The 13,439-nt window shown below is 36.3% G+C and overlaps 1 long non-coding RNA gene across 1 annotated transcript; it reads left to right on the top strand.

Moving 5' to 3' along the window:
* The first annotated feature begins 1,449 nt into the window (after window positions 1–1,449).
* LOC119149709 lies at window positions 1,450–11,985 on the top strand. The gene is made up of 5 exons (XR_005104840.1): window positions 1,450–1,475; window positions 4,325–4,375; window positions 4,882–4,932; window positions 10,087–10,137; window positions 11,940–11,985. It is a non-coding gene; the product is annotated as an uncharacterized LOC119149709 (long non-coding RNA).
* The last annotated feature ends 1,454 nt before the right edge of the window (window positions 11,986–13,439 follow it).

Here is a 13,439-nt window from a genome sequence, read left to right as displayed (position 1 = left end):
CACCATAGTTTCACATGGCTGGCATTGAGCAGGGATTTCTAAACTATTGGTTGTGATACCCAGGGGGCTCAAAACAGGGACAAAGTGTTTCCCAAGACAGCAGTCAGCAGCAGCATGCACTATCTCCCCATGCCAGCAGCCATCTAGTTTCTGCAAGTTAAAGGAATAGAGCAATGTGTAATGTCTGTTGCGACTATTTCTGCAGCTCCTTCCAGGCACCGGCAGCACCTCCATTCCTCTGCTGCACGGAAGCAAACATAAACACTTTCAGACAGCAATTGCCTCTGCTTCTCATTTCTGTACGCTATATGTATAGAGTTACTCCCAACACATTGATTACTCAAAGACAAATGAGCCAAAAAAAAATTTCAGGAAGTTTGTTCAGTATTAGCCTGTGTTTATATTTCTCATGGAAGAGTAAAATACAAGGTGATGAAAGCAGCTCTGAGTTATGTTTTGAGTGAAACCTGTACCTAATTCACCGATTCCAGGTATCTGGAAAATCTGAGGAGAGGTGACAACTCTCTGAATGAGTGTGAGTATGAAATGACCTGGAAGTAGTTTTTGAACTGAGAAGGATGTTTGAGCCTTTTAGACTGAGAGATGAAATCATTTGCTCTGCTAGCTGTTGTACATCGGAATACATGTCAAAAAGTAGAGGGATTCAGACCTTGTCAAAATTAGGATTTGCAATTTAAGAAAAAAACTAAATATAAGGAAATTTGCAGAAAATCTGGAGTGTTGGTGGCTTTATTTCTATAGCAAACAAGACATAGCTTCATTGTTTCAAACCTAAAGGTTTTAGTGATCAAACATGCTATTGCAGCTTTGACCTCAAATCCCTATGGTCTGGAAATGGGCTAAAAGGTTGTAGCAACATGTCAGTTCACTTATCTTTTATTAGTAGTAAAGCAAAGTCGCAAGTAACATTTTAAACTGTTAAAAGGAGAGCAAGAAGGCAAAGAACTGCCAGAAATATCTAGAAGAAGACAGTAATTTAACTCTTTGTCCTATTAAAAAAAAAAAAAAAAAGACACGAACATATGTCAGATGGTTGCCAAGGAGTTACTCCCTATTATTAAGGCAATGGAGAATTATTATTTAAATGAGGAAAAAAAAAAATTTCTTGTGATATCCAATAGTACTACAAAAGGAGTTAATTACCATCAGATAAGGAGGTCATATGAGACTGGGTTTTTTAATGGTCTTGTTGCATGTCTCCAAGGTATTAGGTGGGAACGATAAACTTTTTTCATATACACAGAAATCATGCAACAATGGAGAGGAAATCACTTTCAAGATATATTTAAGCACTTAAAGACAATATATATTTAGATATATTTGCATTAGCTGATTGTATTAAAAATAATTTCCTATATGAACATGTATTCTAATATTTCCTTTCTCTTTCCTCTTTTCACTTTTGCTTTCCTTCTCTTGTTTTTCCTCAGATAAACCAAAGATGAAACAAGGAAGTAAGTACAGTTTTACATATTGCTTCTCCCCATAACTGATAAAGCAATGTCAATGAAAATAAACCCCAAACTTTATAAAAGCTCCTGCTGCTCGTCAGAATTACAGGTTATGGTTGCTTAGACAGACTAGAACTAATAGAACAAAGAAGTTAATAGTAGTAATGGATATGTTGAGATATTCTAGTCTGTTTAAGCCAGTTTCACCCCAGTACTGTGTATTCTTCCTTGAAAAAAGGAAGACACTTGTGTAATGTCATCACAAAAAAGCTATTTATAAAGCTTATATTTATTATTTTACACACAAAATTCTTCTCTCCACACCTGCTACAGGTCTCAGTTATGTATTCTGATGTCAGTATGAGCTTAACACTGCAAATCAGTACAGAGCAAGTAACACTAGGCTCTTGTCGTGAGACCTGTGCTACAAGTCATTTTGCGGTTACGGCAGACTGTCTAACAGACCTCAGCAAGTTCAGTCCTACAGAATACGGCTGGTGTTTATTTGGACTTTAATTTTCCCCTTCCAGGTCAGTCCTGGGTTGTTTTTTAAATTCAGCAGCAGCATGTGTGTCACATGCCATACCATCTTAAAAGCCATTTTTTCTCCTGGAGGTGACAACTATCTCTGAAACACCTTGCTAAAGGTTTCTGTGTTTGGGAGCCAGGTAGGACTTCAAGCTTTGTCACTAATGACTTAAGCTTTCAGTTCAGAACTATTTAATTTTTTTTTTTTCCAAATGCATCATTGGAGTAACATTGGGTAACTATGTTCTTAATAATGGAGGTGCACAACACAACTCCATTTATGTTCCTACAGGCAGGAACCTGAAAGTAAAGGGTTTCTATTGTGCATTAAATTATTTATTTTGGTAAAGGCGTAAAAGTGTAGTATTTAGCTGTGTTACTTGTATTCTTGTATTAATCAAAAATCTTTATTTGAATTGTGAATCACACAAAAAAAAAAAAAAAAAAAAAGTTGTATGTCTTCCATTCTCTTTTTTGGTTGTAGAGACCATTGCACTGAACATGGAAATTCTCTTGAGAAATTTTTGTAATTCATGAGCACAGAAAGACAAGTTTTTCAGTCTTCTCACTGAGTTTTGTGTTAGCACAGATCTCTGTCATTAACTTAGTATTTAAAAATTGGTGTTGACTTTTTATTAGGACTATTAGAGATACTTAATTCCACTGTATATGCTTCACAGACATCTGCAGTACACTGGGTTTTTTTCTCATTTGGAAAGTTAGTGACTGAATCATAAACTGGTGAGTACAAAACCTGAAGGCAGAAGCAGGAGAGCAGAAGTAGCTTCTGAAGCAGATATCTGGGATGTGGTGAGGATGGAAAGAGGCAGTTTTATTACAATAAAATTACACTCTTGACCTTGTTCAACAAACTCCTTTGCCAAGTCTTCTACTTCAAAAATTATATCATCTGGAAGTATTGCCTTTTTAGAAGCACAATGTAGAAGAAGAAAAATAATGATACATTCATCCTTTGACGTCAGCCCCAACAGAGCAGGAGTTTCAATGTCAACAGTAAATTAATGTTTTCCACTTGATGGTTACTTCTACCATGAATAAAATTTTATTATTTCTTGATTCCTTCAATTCAGATTCACCATGAACTCAGTTTGACTTACAGAGTCAAATACTAAATCCTGAACAAGCTTTATTGATACCATGATAAATTACTACTGAATATTTTCCATGCTTTTATAACAAAAGCAACAATTTGTGCATTGCGTGTGCTTAAGGCAGTAAACAATTATCACTCCAGCTACCCACTGTAGCTAATGCAATTTTCATATCTATGCTAAACACAACCTCCTCCTCATTAGGAGTCTTGACCTCTTATCCTATATGTGGAAACCAAGAGGGTCTTCTGAAAGAGCTTTTTAAGATCTTCTGGCACTGAATTGCTAGGATTTCTCAATGTAAAGAATATTTGCTTCATATCTGATGGAGAACATTGTATTAATTTTTTGCAGAAAACACCTGTTAATTAGTATTTGTCAGATGACATGTATAAATTAATGTAACCAGTATTCAGATGGTTAAAACACTCACTTAACATGCAAGAATTCAAAATCCATGTCTCTGTTCTTTGTGACTAGGCTGTTTTGAGACAGGTTTATCTATTTTTTTAATTTTAGTAGCAAAAGATTTGAAGAATTCAATTTCATCAACCTGGAATGATGATCTCACATTTTGCCTGAAACAGAATTCTTGTTTTCTGTCTGGTTCAAATACTTTCTTTTGCCTTTCACAGGGGACCGCTCTTCCTCATAGAGTATCTGTCAAGGATGGTGTGGCCTAGCCCTCTTCACTACTTGGCTGTAGGCAGAATAAAAAGAACTCTTCTTCATCCTCCTATTTGTCACTATTGAGTTGCTCCCTCAATTTAATACACATCTGACCCCTAGAAAAGAATAGCTTCAATAAGAAGGCCCTTGGACTGACTAAGCAATAATGGACAATCCGAGATGAGGGAAGTAGGCCGCAGCCAGGTCTGGTGAGGCAAAATTGGCAAAGGGTCACTTTTATCCTTTCTGGTTAAAAAAGTTGAAAAACTATCCTTCTCTCATATTAAGCTGAAGCTTGCAAATTTTATAGGTTTCATAGTTAAATTGATAAAACACATTTTGTGGACTGAACTCTTCGAACAGAAACTGTTGTGTTACATACAACTCTCCCAATCACTCCAGTTTTCACTGTTTCTTCCAATATACAGTCACAGTCTCTCATACGATCTAGATGCCTCATTCTCTCTTATGATTAAACCTCATAGTTTCACTCAGTTATGGCTTCTGATTGTCACTTTATCAATGTGAATACTTCTTTTACAGATCCTGGAAAACAGAAAGAGTTGAAATCTCCAGCTGCTACAAAAGATAAAGGTAACATGGCAGGACAAAATTGTATAAAACCCCAAGATTATGCGCATCAAGGAAAAGATCTTGCATTGCATTGGCCATTTTGGTTTTATGGTACAGTTTAGTCAGGAATTTATAAGCATAATATTATTTCAGTAAATTTATCATAAAACTTAATTGGAATTACCTGGATCAGAAGTGCAAATAGAGCCTTGGTAATATGAAGCATCTGTATGAAAATTTAGAAGTCCAGATGCAGAATTTAGGAACAGTAGTTAATGTTTGTTATTACAAGCTGCAAAGTGAAATAAGTTGTGAGTGATCTTTGTTCTTTCATCACACTTAAAGAAAAGTTCATGGTTTCACTGTGTGAGCATGCTAAAACTGATGAAAAACCATTGTGCTGCACATTTAATTGGTATCAGGGCTTAGCTAGAAACCACCGATTTTTCAATCAATCATTAGCCCAGAGGTATTAGATGTTAACCTTTTACTACTCTAGCTTGAAGATTAATAAATTATTTTTACAGAACCTGCTAAAGAGAAGGAAGAAAAGAATCCTACAGCTTTAAAAGATAAAGGTAAGAATACACAACAAAACATAAAATGTCTTGAAAACCACACAAAGTAGAATGAGGGTTTTCATTTTAAAATAATCTATTATAAATCTTTCCCATTGTAGATTTTAACCAATCAACATTTAATTGGTTAGAATATTCTACAAGATTTATAGCATGAAAAAAAGGGGGGAAAGGACATACATAAAATATTGTGATCCAGTTAACATTCAGAAGTCTCAAAATCAATTAAATAAATATCATAAAACCACTATGAGTAATAGTTAAGAATTTTCCTAACAAATTACTCTTCCGAACAATACAAATTGTTTAATAGGAGCCACTTAACAAAGTTTGAACTGAATGCTTGTGTAAATCTGTGGATATAATAGGAAAAGAGTAGAATTTATGAGCATATGAGTGGGTAATGTGCTTTCTGGACTCTGTAAAAGCTATAGTTAAAAACCCAGGGCTTCATCCACTCAGCCACCTACCTGCAACATGAGAATTGGTCTGAATCTTTCTTTTATTTCTTATATTTTATCAAACAGTTCCCATGTTTCTCTTAAACTTGATCAGAGTAGATGGTTAGCTCATCTGAATTTCCTTTCACCCATTATTTTGCTGGGTGCTTTTTACCCATCTTACTGGTTTCCTCCTTTCTAGAGATAGCTGTATTTGAAAGGAGGAGTGGTTTATGGATAAGTCTTATTTGACATGTTCTTTAGGTTCTTCAGAATAAAAAAATCTACCATATACACAGACATTTTAATATTTATTCTAAACTATAGTCACTATATGCTATTTCAAATGAAGAACTGCATGAAGAGTTTAGTTCAAGCACTATGGAAAGATGCAACAAAAATCTAAAAGAGAAGAAGGAATAATCTTATTGCTAGACACATTTTCAAAACCCTGGAAGCTGTTCATTCACTCTTGTTTAACTGGGTAATCACTAATTAATCACTTCTTTATACACAAATTAAAATTAAATTATAATAATCTGCATATAATAATCTGCAAATCCTGTGTAGCTTACTCCCAATGTACACATGCCCCATTTGCATAAGCTTACTTATCTGAATCAGAAGTGTATATCCAAACTGTCCTGGGGTCCCATGGCCCTCTTCACAGATTGTCTATAATCTGTTGTTCCCTAATGGAGTTGTGCTGAAAAATTAAAGGAGCCACTTGAGTAACAGCTCTGCCCCCTCTTCCTTTAAATGGAGCAGGTATGCTCAGCCTGCTCCTTTCAAAGGATTACTGATGGCAGTGAGAAGGGGCGGGGGCAAAGAAGAAGGGAGAAAAGACCCAAAACATTTTTCTTCTTTGGCAAGTTTCTTTAGAACCAGTGGAAAGGGGTTTGCCATCCCTGAACAAGCTTCTGTAGCGCATCCTTCGATGGGTGCTCCCACAGCACCGCTTTTGATCTCCTGGGCTCATGCTCAATAGATCAGCAACTTACTAAGTTATTAGCAAGTCCTTCTAACATGAAAGAGCAGGTTAGACCTCCTCCACCCAGCCTTCAGAAAGAGGTAGGCAGGAATTGAATTTAAACATCAAGTACAGGCTCTGTTATATCCAATTTCCTACATTTTAGGAAAACAAAGCAAAAACATCTGTTAAAATTCCAGGATATTACTCAAAAGTCTTACCATTTAGAGCTTCACAACACTTTCTTTACCCCATGTAATACTGTCATGTATGCCCAATGCATTACTGCTGCTAAAAGCAAGATCTCAACCTACTACTCGATGCTGAATACAGCTGTAAATGTACCTCAGGCTCCTGAGCCCCTGCAGCAGACAGATGTCCAGCCCAGATGAGCCTGACCCCTCAGATCCCGAGAGCACTGGCTGACGCAGCCATAAGAGGCTTTCCCATAAGAGGCATCAAACTTGCACAATTCAAGTGTCTGTGTCTAAAAATGCAGGTACCGATTAGCAAGCTGAATAGCTCGGTCCAAAATATATTGGCAGCAAAGAAAGACTCCATAGGAAGAATTTATAATGCTGTGTGGGAGAAACCCTTAGAAATCTTGGTGCCTTTCTGGGCTATGTGCTTTCCCTATTGCATTCTGAACTACTCTGCTGCATAAACATATATTTAGCACTATAAATCCCCTACTTCAGTCACCATATTTGCCCAAACTGTAACGCACAAATTAATCAAAGCCTTTCTTGCATGCCACTCTTTCCCCTCTCCATGACCTCTTCAAGCCTCTTCAGTGGGCCTCTGTAAAGTTTGACCAAGTTACTGGGGGCTTCTTTTCAGTGTTTGCAACTTGGTGTCTTACAAACTGTTCCCTGAAGTGGATGTTTCTGGCAAATAAAAATATATTGAAGGACACAGGAAAGTAAGGATATTTAAGACTGCATATGCATGCTAATTAGGTAGCTTGGGAGTTTGTTACTATTCATGTAAAACCAAATAAAAGAGTGTTTTTAGATGAGGTGTTAAATACTTGTGATGATTAATGTTTGCCTGGAACCTTATGCAATAAAAGAGACCTCATTCTTTTTGAAGGATAGGCTAAGTCTGAATGAACGAGGATGATGTCCTTAAGTAAAAACAAGTGTTTTTACTTAAAGCAGGGACAGGAAAAATAAAACCCTGAAACATGGGAATTGCTGCTGGGATACTCTATAGATCACAACCTCACAATGTTACCTTATCTATTTTATGACCTGAATAAATGCCCTCAATCTTAGAGTTTAATTTTATTGGCAGTAATTAAGAAGAACGCTGGAAGAATATAATTTCCATTGTCTTGTGATAAAGGACATCTCAAGAATCCTTCTGAATTTATAACTAGCTTTTCAGCTTTTTCCTGAAGAAACCCACTTACAATAATGAATATAAAAGCTGATTTTCTGTTAACATAAGTATATTCAAATAATGTGAGGTCAATTAAACCCTCAGGTATAATTTGCCATGTGTTTTTTTGGTAAATGTCTTACCCAGCTAATCAGAGCAGAAGCTCATTCATCCAGAGTCTTTTACAGTGACACTAAAAGCTCATGATACATCATATATAACTCCTCACTTAATTTTTCTAAGAAATTTGCTACAAGTGCACTATGCTGAGTTATTAAGTGACAGTATTTGTGCTCTATAGGTAATCTAAATCCACTCTTACCCGGTGTTCCATGATTTGTTTTCCAAACAAATATTCCTTTTTTCCCTCTTGTTTGCTTCTGTCATGTTTTGGGATATCTTTGCATCTTTCCTTATGTCAGTTATGTGTGGATAATAACCCTATTTATTTTTATACACAGATTGGTAGGGGAAATAAGTCAGTAGTGTGTATTTCTTTCTTGCCATATACATAATAGCACATTGTCATTTAAGAAACAAATGTGCTGATTTGCACTTGCCATGCAGTGCTTGTGCTTCATTTGAGGTAGAAGTAAAAGGAAGTAACATCTTGCCTGTAGCATTTTTTACCTTAACTTATAATACTCCTTTTTTTCTTTAAAAGTAGAAAGTTATGTTGTGAGACTCACCTACAGAAATGCAGTGTGTGTTCTGTTAATACTTCCTCCTATTTCTATGTACTGATTTGTTGTTGTCATTTGCATAAGAACTACATCTTTATCCTGAAGAGTTCACACACTGCTGATGCTCCATCTTTCCATACCATCTTCCTAACCTGACTCATCTTCACCCCTGGAGTAGGATGCAGGAAGAAAGCAGCAAAGTGAATGTTGGCTTTAAGCCAACTTTATGTTTTACCTCTTCTGGGACCAGAAGGAAAGTGGTCCATTGAGAGCAGAAATTTGAAAAGTCTTTAGTGAGTCCCTGTTTAAACACCTGAAGATGAAAGCCTGCTCCCTGGAAGGGGAACAGGACTGGTGATCTCAGTAGCCTTGGCTCGGTAGGGAAGTCAGTATACCACAGAAAGTGTCCTGCACTGATAGCTCTATCCAAAAGTTTTAACGGTCAAAACTACTGAAGCTGCTTTAGGAGCTACAAATCACAGGAGATCTCAGGGACACCTGCTACAGAGGTGACAAAAAAAAGCCCCTCATGGGCACATGCCAGCAAGTCTACAAGGGCAAAGGCAATGGCTTGTGCCTGTGGCTGTAACAATGACTGCTGGTCTTTGAGATCATAAATTAACACAGAGTAAAATGGTCAGGTTGGGTAGCTGTTGTTTCAAGGCTTCCTATACAGTCAACATAAAAGCTCCTTCAAAAGGTTTCAGTCTTCACACTGCAAATTTTCTCTCAATCCCCTGAAGAAGTCCACCTGCTATTGTGAAGACCAAGCTCCTAATTTAAGTACCTGTCCCTGAATGGTGTGATTTCCCTAACAGCTTCAGCCACTCTGGAAGTGTACTTTTTCTGTTACAACTCGCACTTAAAGCCAGATGGATAAGTGGGATTGCTTCCTGGTACCATGGCAGCCAGGAGGATGATCAGAGTTAAACTTATTTTGGAAAGGATCTTATCTTAGCTTTATCTGTTTTACTGAAGATTTGGTTAACTTTCATTTGGAATAAAGTGCATGTTTTTTCTAGATCCTTAGGTGCTATATCCTGTCAGATGTAGTGCAATTGGGTTTACTCAGCACCCTGAAAACTATGATATTATGTCACTCAAACCACATACTTTCATAAGGCTATGAAATTACTTCCTCAGTTTGGAAAAAACTATCCTCCTAATCTTCCCTGGTACATACACTTAAGAGGTCAAGAGGCTATTGGTTTTTTTAAAAAAATAGTTATTTACAACATACTGTGTGTTTTTCTTGTGCTTGCTGACTCTGAATGCATGCTTCCTGAGAGGCTGAGGAAAAAATTTGGCTTCAGACCATCAGAGAAAACAGAATAATCCTTTCTGTCTGCATGAAGTTTTGGATACAGCCCTAAGAATTTCTAATCCTATGTCATTACTTGCATTTCCCCCTCTCCTTTCCAATTTCTTCCTTCTGTGAGATCTCTAAAGACAGAGTGATCTATAGTAACTTCTGCTCTTGAATTTGCTACTAACATTGCACCTCAAAAAATACAAGGTGGTCACTAGACAGAATGTAAAGACAGGTCAAGGTTGCATCCATTTATGTTCATAATTTTAGTCTTACTCTTTAAGTATTTGTTGGGTTTTTTTTTTTCTTTTAAATATAGAAGGGCAGTCCTATCTTCTAAGTTTCAAAACCATAATTATCTCCCTACAGATTCCCTGAAAGGAAAAAATCCCAAGAATCCAGAGGGGTCAAAGGAAAAAGGTAAGTGCAGAAATTAAGAAGTTCAAAGCTGAATATCAGAACATCTATTCAATGCTAGAAACAGATCTTCAGTAGGAATATACCAAGATGGAAAACCAGACCCATCCTGGTTCATGTTTAGATCATTTCACCCATGATACTGTTTTTAACAAGATTTGTGCTTTACAGATCCCCTGTAGGGTCACTAGTAACTACCTAGGCTTCTTTTAAATTCAGATATTTGAAATTGCATCCTGGGGGAAACACCAAAATGGATTTTTATACCACTTTTGGATGTTAGTCTGCCAAAAACAAGTTGTCTAAATCCTACAGTGGCGACTTTCTTGCAGGGAACCTAGACTAAAACTGGTTCATGTGGCTATGGTTCAAGAATGTGGTTGACTAAGAATGAGACTGTCTGAGACTACTGACAGATCCAGCTGTTTGAGGATGACTGAAAGAAGTCAGGATTTTTTCCTAATTTACTGTCAACATAGACATATATGTCTCCAATCTTTTCAGTTGCAGGAGCTTGGCCTGATAGCTGTGCCCACAGAGATCATGGACTGTTTGATAGTGTCTATTTGGAGAAAACCCTATTTGTTGCAATGTGACATGTACAGAACACTGATACAAAGAATTAAAGGATTCACAGCCACTGATGACTTTCTGAAGAGTACTGAAACAGCTCAAAAACTTAAGGGGAAAAGCAAAGGCTAGCAGAACTATGCATGCTTCCTGAGCTATAAAGGCACATCTGATGTCCAAATTGTGACAAATTCCCACTTTTTTTGGAAGAAGGTGATATTCAATGCAGTCCAGATCATGGCTGGCATAGTGTAGAGTACTGAGTAGTCATACAGCAAAGTGAGGTAGTTCTGGGAGGAATGCGTTATTCCTTGTGAAAACTCCATGGAATGAAGCCAGGGTATAACTTGGGGCTCAGGATTCTCCTCTGTTGCTGTTGTCAGTCCATGCGTCTCACCTGGGCACCACAACAAGATCCTAGTTTTCCTTCATTTGTGCTTAGCCAACTGGATTTTTTTTTGTCCTTTGTTCTGCCTTGTCAGATAAAGAAAGAGAGAACTAGAATATCAGTGGTTTTTGTCATCTCCTTTAATACTTTATCATATACAGCAGAAAAATTAAAGATACAATTACATTCTTGGACTATTCATTGTGACATAAGATATATAAGCACACATTCAAAGGATGAGCACTGCTCTTATTTTATACTCAGCCTGCCTGTGATTTTAAAAGGCTATATATATGCAGGAAGTGAAATCCTGTTAACAGGCAATACCCATATGGCCTCTTTGATATTAAAAGGATAATGGAGTCCTGAATGAGTAACCGGTCCTTTTGTCACTCCTGAATAAAGAAAACTCCCACTTACCTTTATCAGCAGCCTCTGGCTTTCAAGACCAGTATTCCTAATATTTTAATTCTGTCAGTGTGGATTAATTTTTTATTTGGGTTTTGCAAAAGAAAAGTCCATTGATGTCAACCGCTCTATAGAATTTATTTCCTCTTTGTAAGTTATTATTCTTCATTGCCTACTTGAAAGACAGTTTAACTGTTTCCTCAAAATGTGAAAAAACTAATGACATACTGAAAACTTATTATTTTGTATATTCAAGTTTAAAAGATGAATGAATGACCTCGTTGTTTTGTCCTGTTCTTTATTTCTGTGCTGTTAAATCCATTTAATTATCATGTCTTTTTTGCTCTCTTCATAACAAATTGTTTGACTTGCTTTCTTTTCAAGTGTCATCTTATTTCTCTAAACTGACTTGCGAAAAATATTAAATGTTTCTTTTTAGACACTGTTAAAAGAAAAGATGTGAAGCCTCCAGCAGCTTTAAAGGAAAAGGGTAATGTCTTATCATTATGTGGTTGGGAAATAACCAGTCAACCTCATGAAAGGGTCTGCTGGTATCTCAGTGCAGTTTTGATATATTTTGAATTACAAGCTTTTGGTGACATGCAGCTAAACGTAGCTTCCTCTCACTTAATAGATCTGATGTATTGAAAGAGCAGTGTCTGATACAATTCAGAGATAATAAGATCTTAACCCTTACTGTGGTATTCTTTAACCACTGCCTGATCTTCACAGCCAATGCTGCAGCAGGAATGCTCGTCTATTCTGAGTGAATTAGTAGCAGAGCTGTTACTGAATTCACATGGCAGGCTGAAATGATAAGCTGCACAGGAATGAGTGCATGGTTTGAACCGCAGAAACTTTACCAGCTAATTTAGTGGGAATTAGTTTTTGTTTGCTTTCAAATCTTAAGTTGAGCCTTTTATTGAAGTGAACAAAAATTCTAATTCTTAACACTTACCTCTTTTGCATATTTGTTTGATATGGTGTTATGCATGTTTGTTACAGTACTGATGGGCACAGTGTATACTTATATTACTAACTTTCTCCTTCAATTATTGTGTTTGTTATCTTTTCCAGACCATTCAAAAGGAAAAGAAATGAAGGCTTCAACTATGACTAAAGAAAAAGGTAACAACCCCAAGCTGAGCTGAGACTTAACATAAGATTCAGTTGAGAGAATATATCCATTGTGCAAGTATTCCTAAATTAAATCCTAGTTTCTTCACTTAGCCATCCATAAATATCCTTGAATGGCATCTTTTTCTGCTGGACATTCATTTAACCTGGCTGATAAATAAGAGGTATATATAGGGTTATACAAGCAAGTTGTAGCAGTGATACTTTATAGACTCTAAAGTTACGAGGACTTATTTTCTTCTTTCTTAATTTTGTCTCATTTTTTCAATTTATATTTGTCATTTCAGATTGGTTTTTACTTTTCTTCCATAACACGTTACTTGATTCTGCTTTTCTCTCTCTCTTCTTACATTGAAATATCAGCATTAGCCATCAAATAAAAATCAAATACAATTTATAGTACCTCTCAAATATTAGGCACTTTTAGGCAGTGATAAAACTGTTATTATAATATAACCAACTACTTTCATGTTTATTTATTCCTATCAACTAAATTCAAACAAAACTTAGTTTTACTTTGACACGACTTGCATATTGATTAAATACCACTAGCTCATTAGAAAGCAGTCTGTCAGGTTAAATGTGCAAATAATTTGACACGGATAAGAATACATAACAACTTGCTAGATACTAACAGTCATTTGAGCCATGGGAATACAGCAGTCGATTTTTAAAACTTCCACTCAGTTTTGAAAAGTACTTCAGGTAATTGAATAATATTACTTTCTATCTTTACATTTTCCCTAAGGATCACTAGAAATAATGAAGCAATATTTTCTCTGACAAAGCTATGAAAGATAAC

This window comes from Falco rusticolus, chromosome 6 (assembly GCF_015220075.1).
Source record: "Falco rusticolus isolate bFalRus1 chromosome 6, bFalRus1.pri, whole genome shotgun sequence".
In the NCBI taxonomy this organism is placed as follows: domain Eukaryota; kingdom Metazoa; phylum Chordata; class Aves; order Falconiformes; family Falconidae; genus Falco; species Falco rusticolus.
The sequence above is the reverse complement of the archived record's forward strand: the minus strand, read 5'-3'. Positions and strand labels throughout refer to the sequence as shown.